Below are 13,347 nucleotides of genomic sequence, written 5' to 3'. Positions count from 1 at the left end.
TTTTGTATAAAACGTACGAACACTAGTTTTTGCGTGTCCTTTTCATCATGTTGTGATCCTCATGAGTTGTTCCGGAATCGCAGAAGTCTTGTCCACCCCCTCCCTTGTGGAGTGCGAATGTGAACTGTTATAACCACCAGCATACCTTTAAATAAACCTATTGATAAAGTATTCTGCCTGACGACTGCATTATTAAAGCTGAATACAACAATGACAACAGGGATGTAGCCCTGTTATTATATATATATAAATATTTATTGTTTTATTAATTGTAATTATTTTGTAAATTAATTGTAATTATTTGTAATTGTAATTGTAATTATGTTTTATTAATTGTAAAATATTTATTGTTTTATTTAATAATAGTCGAGGCAATTTTGAACTGTAAAATGTATAATTTTTAACTTCATTTTAAAGAATGCAATTTTAAATGGCAAAATACAAAATTTAAGCAAAATCGATCGAATAGTTTCCTAAGAAATCGAATTTTTAAAAAATCATATTTTTAAAATTAATTTTTTCAGAAACTATGCGACCAATTTCACTCAAATTTTATATTCTACCATTTAAAATTGCATTATTTAAAATGATATCAAAATTGTATAATTAAAATAATTTTGGTACCGCTGCTGTGTGCTCCAATTCCCAACGTACACAATCTTTATTTGAAGCATAGAAATTAATCCTTTTAATTATAAAGAAAGATGTGAGGTATTCGAGACTTCTACTGAATGAACAGAGCAATGATCATTACAAATCAAGCCAATAAAGTAAGGTTCAGAAACAATTTCTACTCTCGCCAATCTCGATCCTTCAATGCCAAATGATACAATCTATCTTTTCATTAACAACCCCCTTTTCTCTCACAAGCATCTCAATAGTTCTAACATTAGAATAGGTTGTATTCATTAAGATATTAGACTGTTTTAACGTGAAAATAAAGGATAGAAACCAAGACTGGATCATTTTAAAAATTACAGCATCAATTTGTATTATAGAATTACTGCACTTGATATGTATTTTTAGAATCTATCTTGTCAAAAATTTTTACAAAAAAGTATAAACATAAAGGGTCACAAATAAGTATTTAAGTGAGAATGAAGCGAAAGCATTGTCTAAATCTCTGGGATAACAAGGGAAGTAAGTAGCGTGGAGAAAACATTCAAACCAGTTTGATTGCCTGATGAAACTAATAATCATTTTTCTATTTATTTCCTCCGGCAAACCAAACAGGTTTTTAGGACAGGTTTCCACTTTTTTTGGAATAACTGACCCAATTTTGAATTTATGACTATCAATGTTTCAACTCCGTAGCCTTGTAATTTTGAACTCGATTCGGAAGACATGGGAACTTCTGGATCAAATATTGGATGAAATTTGCTTTTATCGAGGAATTTTTGATAAAACTCACCCGCATTTGCGTTACCCGTGGAGACGAAAATCACGAAAACCTTCCACGGTCAACCTGACCCACATTATCCGTCTACCATTTGGAATATTTTACGCCAGCATAGTAGTCGGTGCGAGAAGAGTGTGGAAATTCGTATAGACTAGCCATTGCAGGGATTTGAACCTGGGTCATAACATTGGAATTAATTTGCTTAATGTTGATAAAATTCTTTGTTTCCTTCTGGCCTATTTATTAATCTACGACCTATAACGTACGTACAGTGGGCAAAAAAATAAACGGACCAAACTGAATAATTTTAATGATCGGATCTTCATGTTCTAGATCTTAATCTTAATGGTTCGAGGGGAGTGATATCAATTTTATTTATTACGGTTGAAGTTCTAAATTACAAAATAAGATACAAAACGTCTTATCAAACATGTTGTATTGTTAAAATTCGATTTCTGAGGAACTATTTGACCGATTACACTCAAATATTGCATTTTTCCATGGAAAATTAAATCTTTTACAGAGGTGTAAAAATTTGCATATCTTACAATTCAAAATTTTTTCCACTATTATTAAATAAAATGAAATATAATAAAAATTTACTAAAAATTTTTTTTTGTGTGGTGTTATCTTTGGATAAACGAATTTCATAACTGTGCGCAAACATTTTTCAATTCGCTTAAAGAGTTCTTGAGATATGGTGAATTACGCAAAAAATAAATTAATGTTAAGGGGTTCAAACTCCTGACCAAACTATTAGGACCCTATTTCCCGTATTGCGGTTTTTTTTGGGGGGTGGAGAGTATATTTGGGGCTCAGAAATCCGAATCTGTTGAAAAAAAAGATATGTTTTTCAAGGGAAAGTACGTTTTTTGTATCTAATTTCGTAACACCTGCACTAATTATTAATTTATTTGAGATCACTCCCTCCAACCATTAAGATTGAGTCCTAGAGTGTGAAGATCCGATCCTAAAACCAAAAGTTATTCAGAGTGGTCCGTTTATTTATTTGTGCGTTTTGCATATAAAGTTTTTTTTCGAATTTTAATCATTTTAGTTTTTCAATGCAGCAAGGAAAAAAAATTTATTTCTCCTAAATAAAATTTCAGAAAAATTAAATTTTAAATAAATTTATTTCATGCCTTTTGAAATGCAATTAAAAAACATAAATAAAGTACATTAAATTGTGCTAACATAATTCAAATATTATTTATTCAAATATTCTATTTTACTTATTCACTTGAATTCATTAATCACAAGAACGCAATAATTTAATTGGTATAATTATTTGCTTATTGATGCATATTTGATCAAATGGGGATTCTAATCCTTGGTTTATAATTTAAAAATTTCTGTAATATCGTGGTAATTTAAATTTAATCTCTATTGCTAACATACTATTAAATTTCCTCTCATTTAAACTAAGTGAAGTATGAAACATGTTCAGGAATATTCTGTAAACTACTCATCCGTAAAATTTTTCCAATTATTATTACATAACTATTTACGTGCAAATCTATAAATATATATTTTCCCCCAGTTTTTTATTGCTCTGAGTTGGTTTATTCGTTGAATAAACCTGATGTTATTCTGTCTGCACTTGAGGAATTATGGGTACTTAAGAGGTAAGGACTCTCTATAACTCTGGAAAAGATTTTTCTTGTTCAGAGTATCTATAAAATAAAATATAAATTTTAAAACCTTCTTTTAACTAGAAAAAAATTTTATGTATTTTATTTATGCGACAAACCCACATTAAAAGAGTGTGCTCAGTAGCCACAAGCACTGAATCAGCATGAATAGTTTTTAATTAAATAATCACTTTTTCAAGTACTATTTTATAGTACGCCACAAAATCAAGGCCTCACCCAAACCTTCTTTAATTATAAATTAATAAAATACTTTTTTTTTCTCTTCTAAAAATTCAAATTACCTTATTTAAGTCATGGAGACTCAGGGGATAAAGCACTCGCCCGCCTATGAGGTGATCCCAGGTTCGAATTCCAGCGATCGCTGTTCGATACGAATTCCGCCCCCTGCTCGCACCGACCACAGTGATGACTCAAAATATCCTCAGGGGAAGACGGATCATGGGTTAGGGTCCCCTTGCCATCATTCTAACTGTGTAAGGTTTTTGTGGTTTTCCTCTACATGTAACGCAAATGCGGGTTAGTTTCATCAAAAAGTTCTTAACGAAGGCAAATTTCTCCCAATGTTTGATCCAGGATTTCCCTTGTCTTCTGGATTGGGTACAAAATAGCATGGCTATTGGTAGACAACATTGGTAGTCGTAAACTAAAAATTCTGTTGAACAACGGCTATAAACTATGATGCGAATTCTGCTCCCGGCTCGCACCGACCACAGTGCTGACGTAAAAATAATATTCTTAGTAGTAGACTGATTATGGTTTAGAATTCCCTTACTATGGGGCAAAACGTGGGATTTTGTTCTCGGCTTTCCTCTCCATGTAACGTAAATGCGGGTCACTTCCATCAAAAAGTCCTCCGTGATTGCTAGTTTTTTTTAATGCTTGATCCAGAAGCTACTACACAAAGTAAAATTACTAAATTTTCGTTTTGATGAGTTTTTCTTAAAATTAAATAAAGCAACAACCTACTTTTTGAGGCTTATTTCAATACATCTATGCTTCAGAAAAAAAATATCCTGCCATATTGATGTTCACATACTTGTTATTATATTAGAACATATATTTAATTACATATTTTTATTTAAGAGTTCATTTATGACTTAAGAATTCATTTCAAGCTTTCCTATGCTCATCTGTAGTTTTGAGTCATGAGCCATTTGCTTACATGATATTAAGGATTTCGATAAAGTTGGAACAACTATACATTGCTGCTTAAGAATGCTTTAGCTTGCATATAAATTTCTAATTTTAGCCATATGTTTTCTACTTTATTGATTTATTACTAAATTATAATCTAAAAATTTTAAATATACACAACTGGTTTTATTACATTAAAAACAGGGTAAAATTTCTATTTGTTTTTCTTTTTTTGTCAACATGCGTCATTTTTACTTTACTTTAAAAAATATACCCATTTCTAAAAGTTACAGTTCAATAAAGTTTATTATAATAGAAAATATGAGTTACACCATAATTTTTAAGTACAGCATTTAACATTTTTCTTTTATAATTTTATTGATTCTGGCTTTATATCCCAATTTAAATACACAAAATAATTCTTGGTATATAATTTTCCAACCTTAGGCTTTTAATAATAAATCAAAGTTTTCTGTAATTTGCATAATTGATCATAAACGCAAACAATTTACATAGTGAGGTTTAAAAAACATAAAAGGTTTTCATATATGATTTCGCATTATTACCATCCTTAAAAACTGAAGATATCATTTTTAAGAAACGCTTTTATTTTCCTCAATTTCGACAGAAGTTTTATCATATTTAATTAGAGGGAACAATTCAGACGATTTCATTCAAATATCAACATTCATAATTTGTAATTATGGTTCAAAATTATTTATACATTTACAGTTTGATAGTTTTTAAAGTTCTTAAATTGAATAACTAAATAAAATAATTGTTGAAAACATTTTTGAATAAAATTTTTTTGCGTAAGCCTTTTTAATAGGCTGATGCAAAGTAAGATACAAAAACAAACTCATGGCTATGCTATTATCCTGAATAATATTATTCATTTAAAAATGCCTTTTTTGTATCTTATTTTGCATCATAATTAACAGGTATAAATTGTTAATTAGTATATTTAATAAGTGTTTCTAAAGCCACTCAGTTTGCATCTTATTACAAGAAAATTCGATTAGAAATTTTTTTTTATAGTTTCACTTTCAAAATAGGGAAATTAAGTTACGTAATAGCTGTAAGATTAATTTAAAAAGTAAAAAATAAGTTGATGAGATGATTGGCTTCATTAAGATGCAAACACAAGGAAAAAAACATTTAGTCCCTTTTAAGAATTTGAAAGTCGAAACTTTAAATTTGAAAATAGGGCTGATTTGCAAAGCTTAAAATATTTTTTGCTTCACATTCCCAATTAAATAACTCATAACCCAAGTAAAAAGAAGTGATTGAAAAATGTTTAAGTTGTATTTTCAATTTATTTTGCATGCATAGAACGAAAAAAATCAAACATTGTTAGAAATACACAGAGCACCACATTGTTAAAAGGGTCTATCACAAGGTGAAAAGAATTGACAATTTTTGTAGTTGCAACTTATTTCACTTGCAGGATATAATATAAAAACTAATTAGAACTAGGCTTAATAGAGAGCAGGCTTAGATAGAAATTATACAATATAAAGCTATTTAATTCAGTTTACAGAGATATGAAAATTAAAATATGAATTTCCTTAACACGCAACTTAAAACATACATATACCATTTACAGCCTAAGCTAAAAATTTTAATTATTTTTGACGATTCTGTTGCACAATATTCAAATTTTATCCCCGTTTTTTGCTCAAAAAAATCAAACTTACAAAATTATTGATTATTCTTGTTTAGAATATTTTAATACCAGAGATAGCAAACATTTTTAGCTGAAATGTTTAACTCAATTCTGTAGGATTTTAAAGATTACGGTTTAAAATTTTCTAACCATCGTTAAACAGCCGATCCGATTTTGAGTGTACGACTACAAATGTTCAACTCCATAGCTTTGTAATTTTGAACCCAACCCAGAAGGTAAGGGGACCTCTGGATCAATTAGTGGGAGAATTTGCCTTCGTGGAAGACTTATTGATGGAACTAATTCGTATTTTCGTTACATGGAAAGGAAAACCACGATAACGTCCCACGGTTGGCCCGACGGCAAGGAGATTAACCCATAGACAGTGTGATATTTTATTTCATCACTATGGTTGGTGCAAGCCGGATGCGGAATTCGTATCGATCAGTCATCACTGGGATTTGAACCCGGTTCACCTTGTTTTAAGGCGAAAGGTCTATCCTCTGAGCCATCACGGCTCACGATTTCAAATTTGAAAAATATGCTTGTTGAAAGCCGCGTTCATATTTCCTCTAGATGTTATAGATACTTAGATGTTATAGATAGTCTAGATGTTATAGATAGTCTAGATGTTATAGATAGTCTAGATGTTACAGATACTTACAGTACATGCTTGCCAAACTTGCAGCTGCATAAGTAAAATTTAAAATTTCCAAAAATTATTTTAGAAACATTTTTTTAGATTATCTAACCTCATAGTGAGCGTGATTACAAATACATGAGAAGGCGTGATTTTTCCTTAAGGGACCACAATATATTATATACAACGAGGTTTTCGAACTCTAGCATCCAAAGATCATGTGGGCATGTTCTCAATACAATACTCTCACATTAGTACCTATATGTACATTTTGGCTTGTACAAAATCAGAGCGTACAGGCATGTGAAAGTGCTTCTCTCTACCTCTTCTGGATCTAAGGGTGTCAATAAAAGATTTTAAACAGAACAAAGAAATGCCTTTAATTAACGATTAATTATTTAGTCAATTGAATTACGATTATAGCTTAATTTGTGGAATTATAATTATTCATGAGTCATTATTCCCGATGGCCGAAAAATCCCCGTATATTAAATGATGATTGGTACTCGTCAAATCTGTAGAGGTCACAAGTCCACCAAGTTCCGATAACAAACTAATACCTAAGAGGGTACTGAATCGGAGATTGATCGGTCTCTGGTTCAGCTCAAAATTACGAACTGTAAATGATTGAAATGATTATGAATGGGTTCTCGCTGTAAAATTGCCTGTGGCGTGTGCGTAGTTGAATTCGTATTCTTGGCCATAGATGCACCACTGAAAAATAAGAAACGCACCCTCAGCCTTTAAAATTTGCTTGGTTTTTACAATGACAATAGCATAGTATTGACAATGGCATAGGTAACAACAACAATAATAATCTTGACTTAACTAAATAAAATTTCTAATTATAATATTAGATCGACAAAGCTGAAATGTGTAGAAAAAAATTGCGAAGTTGGTTGAAATCTTAAAGACATAAGATAGAAAAAGTTCAAAAACTGGTCACGAAGCAGTTCGCAACAATACATTTAATGATTGATGTACTGTTTTAAGTTAGTTAAAAGTGGAGACTTTCTTTATGTGTCATAAATTTAAAATTATTTTAAATTTTTTTTGTTACTAATATTTAACATTTTCACAAAAGCTCTAATCAATATTAACTAAATTATAATCTTTCAACTAGGACAGCGACAACTTGGACTAAATCTTTAATGTTTTAAAAAATATTTTAATTTGAATAAATGACAATATATTCAAATATATACTGACAATATATACTGACCTTCTCCGTATGCTGGTAATAAAATTCAAATATTATATTTTTTGGGAAATAAAATATACAATACTACCTCAAAAGGCTTAATAGAAAACAATTCTTATTAATTCTAAATAGATAAAGTAAAATAATGTTCTCTAATCTAAACATAATGTACAGTACAAAAACATTAATAATTAAATAATAATCAACACGGAAAAGTAGGACTTTGCTTCAATATTTTCATTTTCTTAATTTAGTTAGAAATAAAATCCTGCTTAACTATTTTTATTTTAAGACTCTGTGTTTTTAATTAGCTTAATATATTAAATCAATTAATCTATTTAGTTAGTTAAAACATAAAAGCATAGCCTTGCTTTAAGCATCATAAATTAAATATTTAAAATTTTTTTACTACTGATGCTTTACCGGTTTCACAAAAGCGTAAATCAATATTAACTAGTAATACTGTTTTGCTTAACTAGTAATATTCCAGATTATTAACTAGCAGTATTGATAATCTTTCAACATAGTAAAAAAATCTTAATGTTTTTAAATACATTTTTAATTAGAATAAATTGCAAGAATTATCTAGATCCAAATAATGATAATGAAATTAAAGTACTTGCTTCCTATGAAATAATCATATATAATATATACTTCAAATGACTTGACGAAAAATAATTCTTCAAAGTCAAATTAGACGAAGTAAAATGATACCCTCTAATCTTAACATAATGTGAAGCACAAAAACATTAATAATTAACACAGAAAAGCAATATTTTGTTTCAATATCTTTACTTTCTTAATTAAATAAAGTTAGAAACAAAATCTTGCTTCAAATACTAAGACTCTGTTTTTAACTAACTTAGTACAAAGAATCAATTTACCGTATTGAGTTAGTAAAAAACATAGCCCAGCTTTATGCATTATAAATTAAATATTTCAATTTTTTGCTATTAATGCTTTACCGGTTTCCAAAAAGCTTAAATCAATATTAACTAGTAATACTGTTTTGATTAACTAATAATATTCCAGAATATTAACTAGCAATATTGATAAACTTTCAACATAGTAAAAAATCTTAATGGTTTTAATTAGAATAAATAGCAATAACTATCTAGATCCAAATAATGATAATGAAATTAAAGTACTAGGTTCCTATGAAGTAACCATGTGTAATATTACTTCAAATAACTTGACAAAAAGCATTTTTAACGCTAATTAAACAAAGTAAAATGATACCCTCTAATCTAAACATAATGTCCAGCACAAAAACATTAATCTACACAGAAAAGCAATATTTTGTTCAATATTTTCATTTTCTTAATTTAGTTAGAAACAAAATCTTGCTTAACGAGTCTTATATTAAGACTCTATTTTTTAACTAACTTAATATAATAAATCATTTTATCGCATTTAGTTAGTTAAAAACATAGCTTTGCTTTATGCACCATAAATTAAATATTTTAATTTTTTTTTTGCTGTTAATGCTTTACCGGTTCCCAAAAGTGTAAATAAATATTAACTAGTAATGCTGTTTTGCGCAACTAGTAATATTCCAGAATATTAACTAGTAATATTGATAATCTTTCAACTAAGTAAAAAAAGTCTTAATGTTTCTAAAAACATTTTCAATTAGAATAAATAGCAATAATTATCTAGATCCAAATAATGATAATGAAATTAAAGTATTTGGTTCCTATGAAATAACCATGTATAATATATACTTCAAATTACTTGACGAAAAACAATTCTTCTACCTCAAGTTAGTAAAATAATACCCTCTAATCTAAGCATAATGTGCAGCCCAAAAACATTAATAATCAAATAATAATCAACGCAGAAAAGAGAATACTTCGCTTCGATATCTTCATTTTCTTAAGTGACGTCATCCTAAAATGAATGATCAGATAATAATAAATATGGGGATAAAAAAGAAATCATTACTTATACTTGATTTATCTCTTCATCTTCAATATTTCCATTAAGTTAATGAAACGAAGTCTAAGTAAGTCTTGAATATTTCATTGAAAAATAAGTAGCTGGGAATAACCACGGTGAGACTTGGATTTGGAAAGAAGAGACGACATTGTTATTATTGAAGGAAGAGAAGAGGATGAATATTCTTAAACTAACAAACCAAAAAGAGTTTCGAACGGCTCTAGATATTTGTTATCTAATTTTGTGTCTGGCACTATATCTTTTTGATAAAGTAACTTGATTGGATTATTTCATGAAGTTACCTCAACTCCTTTGCAATAAACTGAAGAAGCACGCAGTTGCAATTTATTCAATGCAAGCAATTAGGAGGAAGATAATGCTAGAATGTTGAATAGATATCTGAATTTTGGTAATTTGGATAATTTATAATGGGAGATTTTTATCTGAACATAAAACAGCAGGCTTAAGTCGCGTGGAAGTTCATTAAAAAAATCCATGATTAGAGTTATAGTTAACACTTGATCAAAACCTTTGATTACTATTTATACATAAAGTGAAACTTTTTTTGGGAACATAAAGCAGGGAGTTTAGCAACCTAAAACTGCATGAAGTTCCAATAAAAGCTCAAGATAAGGATTAAAGTTGAAACTTGGTCAAAACTCTAAGCTTTTTTTTTTTACATAAAGAACATCAAACGGCGAGTTTAGAAACCTCAAACTGTATGGAATGTCCATTAAAAACTCAGGATAAGAATTAAAGTTAAAACTTGGTTAAAACCCTTAACTACAATTTATACATAAGGTGAAACGCCTTATAAAAACTTAAATAGTAAGTTTAGTAACCTCAAACTGTATGGAAGTTAATTTAAAAAATCATGATAAGAATTAGAAATAAAACTTTGTCCACCTAACTACCTTTAGGATGAGTTTTTTCATATTGCTTTACCCTTTGATGCAGTTGGAGCATTGATGTCCAGCTTTTATACATTTTTGACGCTCTAATTACGAACAAAAATATATTTTGGTACTCTTTAATTATAAAAGAACAATCTAATAATAATTACTGAGAAAAATAAGTTAAACTATCGAAATTATATTTGTACTAAAATATAAAATCCAAAAAAAAAAGTAGTTCAAATAAATTTCTTTCATTCATTTCCAAAACTTTATCAATAATTAATTTTGTAAATCAAGGAAATTTCAATGATAAATAATTGCGTTTCCTAGATCTAAAGAAGTGCTTAAAAAATTTAAATAATTGCTTGGAAGATTGTTGTTGTATTTGGAACATGTGTTGGGAAGATTTTACCTTTAACGCAGTAAAATTCGATGGTGTTTCATGTGGTATTTTATAATTATAAATAATCAGAATAATAAATATAATATTTTTCGCTTATTTTAACCTAACTTAAGACAAAATAATGAAAATGTATGCGAAATATGTTGAACAAAAATTTGCGTATAACCTTTAACCTAGTAGCGCAACAATTTTTAATCCAACTTAGAAGACAAATGGGCTGGCTGGGTAGAAAGTAATGTCTAAAAAAGCCTGAGTCTACTCTACTAAGACAGACTTAAATGATATATACTCAATAAAATAAAATTAAATGATGTTACGCGTTTCTTTGATGAAATCTAACTCGCATTGTTGCTCAAATTACAGTAAAACAACTTACAATGTTCCTCAGTTAACCGACTGATAACCAGCCTAACATGAATCCGTAATTCCCTGACAAATACTCGATGAGATCATCGTTCAATTGAGATTGTCAGAGCTGAGATTCGAACCCTAAACTCAAATGTCAGACATGAATACGATACCCTGAGCCACCCCGATCCAGTGCCATTGTACTTGTTTTAATGTTAGCTCTTATGTTACTTAATTACAATACTCCAAGATAAGGCTGAATGTAACATAATTTGACTTATGTGTACCACTGTAACATATTTTTGACTTATATGTACTTGATTTAACGTGATTTGATTTGTTACAATTTAAAGAATAATCTTGAATCAGATCTTAACCATCTTCAATGCAATTGAAGACATATTTCTAGGACATACATTTATATAATTAGATTTTTAAAAATAAATCAATAAAGCATAATGGTATGATATTTACAGGTAATATTTAAAAACCAGAAACTGCCCAATAGTGACAATTAAAGATATTTTGTAATGAAAATTTAGCAGGACTTATTTAATGTGACATATATATTCGGGAACATTCATTATCTTAAAAAGACTTAGTTATAGATAATATTAGCATCAGATTTTATGCGACAAAAAAATATTTCAAAATTCTAGGAATGGTAATAATATCCCGTTTATATTTTTTTTTTCAGATAAAACCAATTTGCTCTTATAAAACATTAATCATATATCTTAAAAATTCATTTGAATGAGAAAAAAAACTTACCAATACTAGTATAATTTTTTTGCCAACCGAGATAATTTTCAGACTACAAACAAAACAAACAGTGCTTAAAAATTCATTTTCGATTACGTAACCAGATAGCTATTTTTGCCCACTAAAAATATCCTTAAATTTCGATAAAGCGTTATTCACTAAAGGTTCTCACGGTTCCTCCATGCACTCCGTAGCGTGGAAGCATTGGATTCGATTATTGAATTACCTATATTTACAGGCTTGTGTGCTCAATTTAGGCTTAAAAACCTTTATCAAATAGAAGAATATATAGAAAAATTCATAGGAGGACATCACGAAGAATGCATTCAGGGTTACAGTGGGATTCGAACCCGCTACCTCCTAGCTTTGGACAGTGTTCCGCGGGGGATACCTCTCGGTCAGGGAGACCCCTCAGTAACCCTGAATGTAACTTTATTAAACACTTCTCTAACCTGGGCTGTTATTCATCAACTTGGCAAGGGCTTATAAGCCACACTTAGTGTTGAGCACACAAGCTTGCTTACGTATGCGTAACAATAAATAAGTAAATAAAAAAATCTGATTGAAAGTAGGTTGTTGTAGTTCATTTACATCGCACTAGAGCTGCACAAAGAGCTATTGGTGGGGGTCTGGGAAACATCCCTGAGGATGATCCGAAGACATGCCATCACAATTGTGATCCTCTGCAATTTTGATGGCACCCCCGCTTCGGTAACCCGATGACCTGATCGCGAAGTCAAGCACTTTACGGTAGAACAATTTAATGAGGACCAATACCGCACACCCCCGGTCCCTACGCAGACTGATCCAAGCGGTCACCCTCTCGCACACTGACCGCAGCCAGACGGGATGCTTGACTTCAGTGATCTGCTGGGAACCGTGTCTTAACGATCAGTCCACTGCGGGACTCTTCAATATAGCAAGGGCTTACAAGACATTTCAGCCTACATGTGTAGAGATTCATACAAAATAAGTTGAATTATTTTGATTATTGTTACGTCAGACTAAGGCCATACTAATTAACTATTGATGACGATTTGGGATTTATCTTTGCATCCTAATTGCATGTCTGGATATATCCTAAAGCTATGCAAGAATGAACAAAAAAAGTTGATTAGGGTACTTTATTTAAGTTGCTCTACGCATTGAGTTATTGGAGATGAAATGTGAAACATCTCTGAGGATTATCCGAGAATAAAAAAACAGAGGTAGTTTTGATGTTCCAAAACTATTCCGGGGAACAAACCTGCAACTTTCCCTAAAACGATCCAAGAATTTTATGATACTCTAATTCATTCTTTCTTTCTT

The 13,347-nt window shown here is 29.9% G+C and overlaps 1 long non-coding RNA gene across 1 annotated transcript in view; it reads right to left on the bottom strand.

The window, feature by feature from the left end:
* Positions 1 to 12,196, bottom strand: part of LOC139426209 (uncharacterized) — a 161,367-nt gene extending 149,171 nt beyond the window's left edge. Inside the window, exon 1 of the long non-coding RNA XR_011637415.1 lies at positions 12,049 to 12,196. This is a non-coding gene — a long non-coding RNA (uncharacterized lncRNA). The remainder of the gene's footprint in view (positions 1 to 12,048) is intronic.
* Between the last annotated feature and the right edge of the window lie 1,151 nt (positions 12,197 to 13,347).

Source organism: Parasteatoda tepidariorum, chromosome 8 (genome assembly GCF_043381705.1).
Source record: "Parasteatoda tepidariorum isolate YZ-2023 chromosome 8, CAS_Ptep_4.0, whole genome shotgun sequence".
NCBI classification, from domain to species: Eukaryota; Metazoa; Arthropoda; class Arachnida; order Araneae; family Theridiidae; genus Parasteatoda; species Parasteatoda tepidariorum.
Note: the sequence above shows the minus strand (reverse complement) of the source record. Positions and strands in the feature narration are given on the sequence as shown.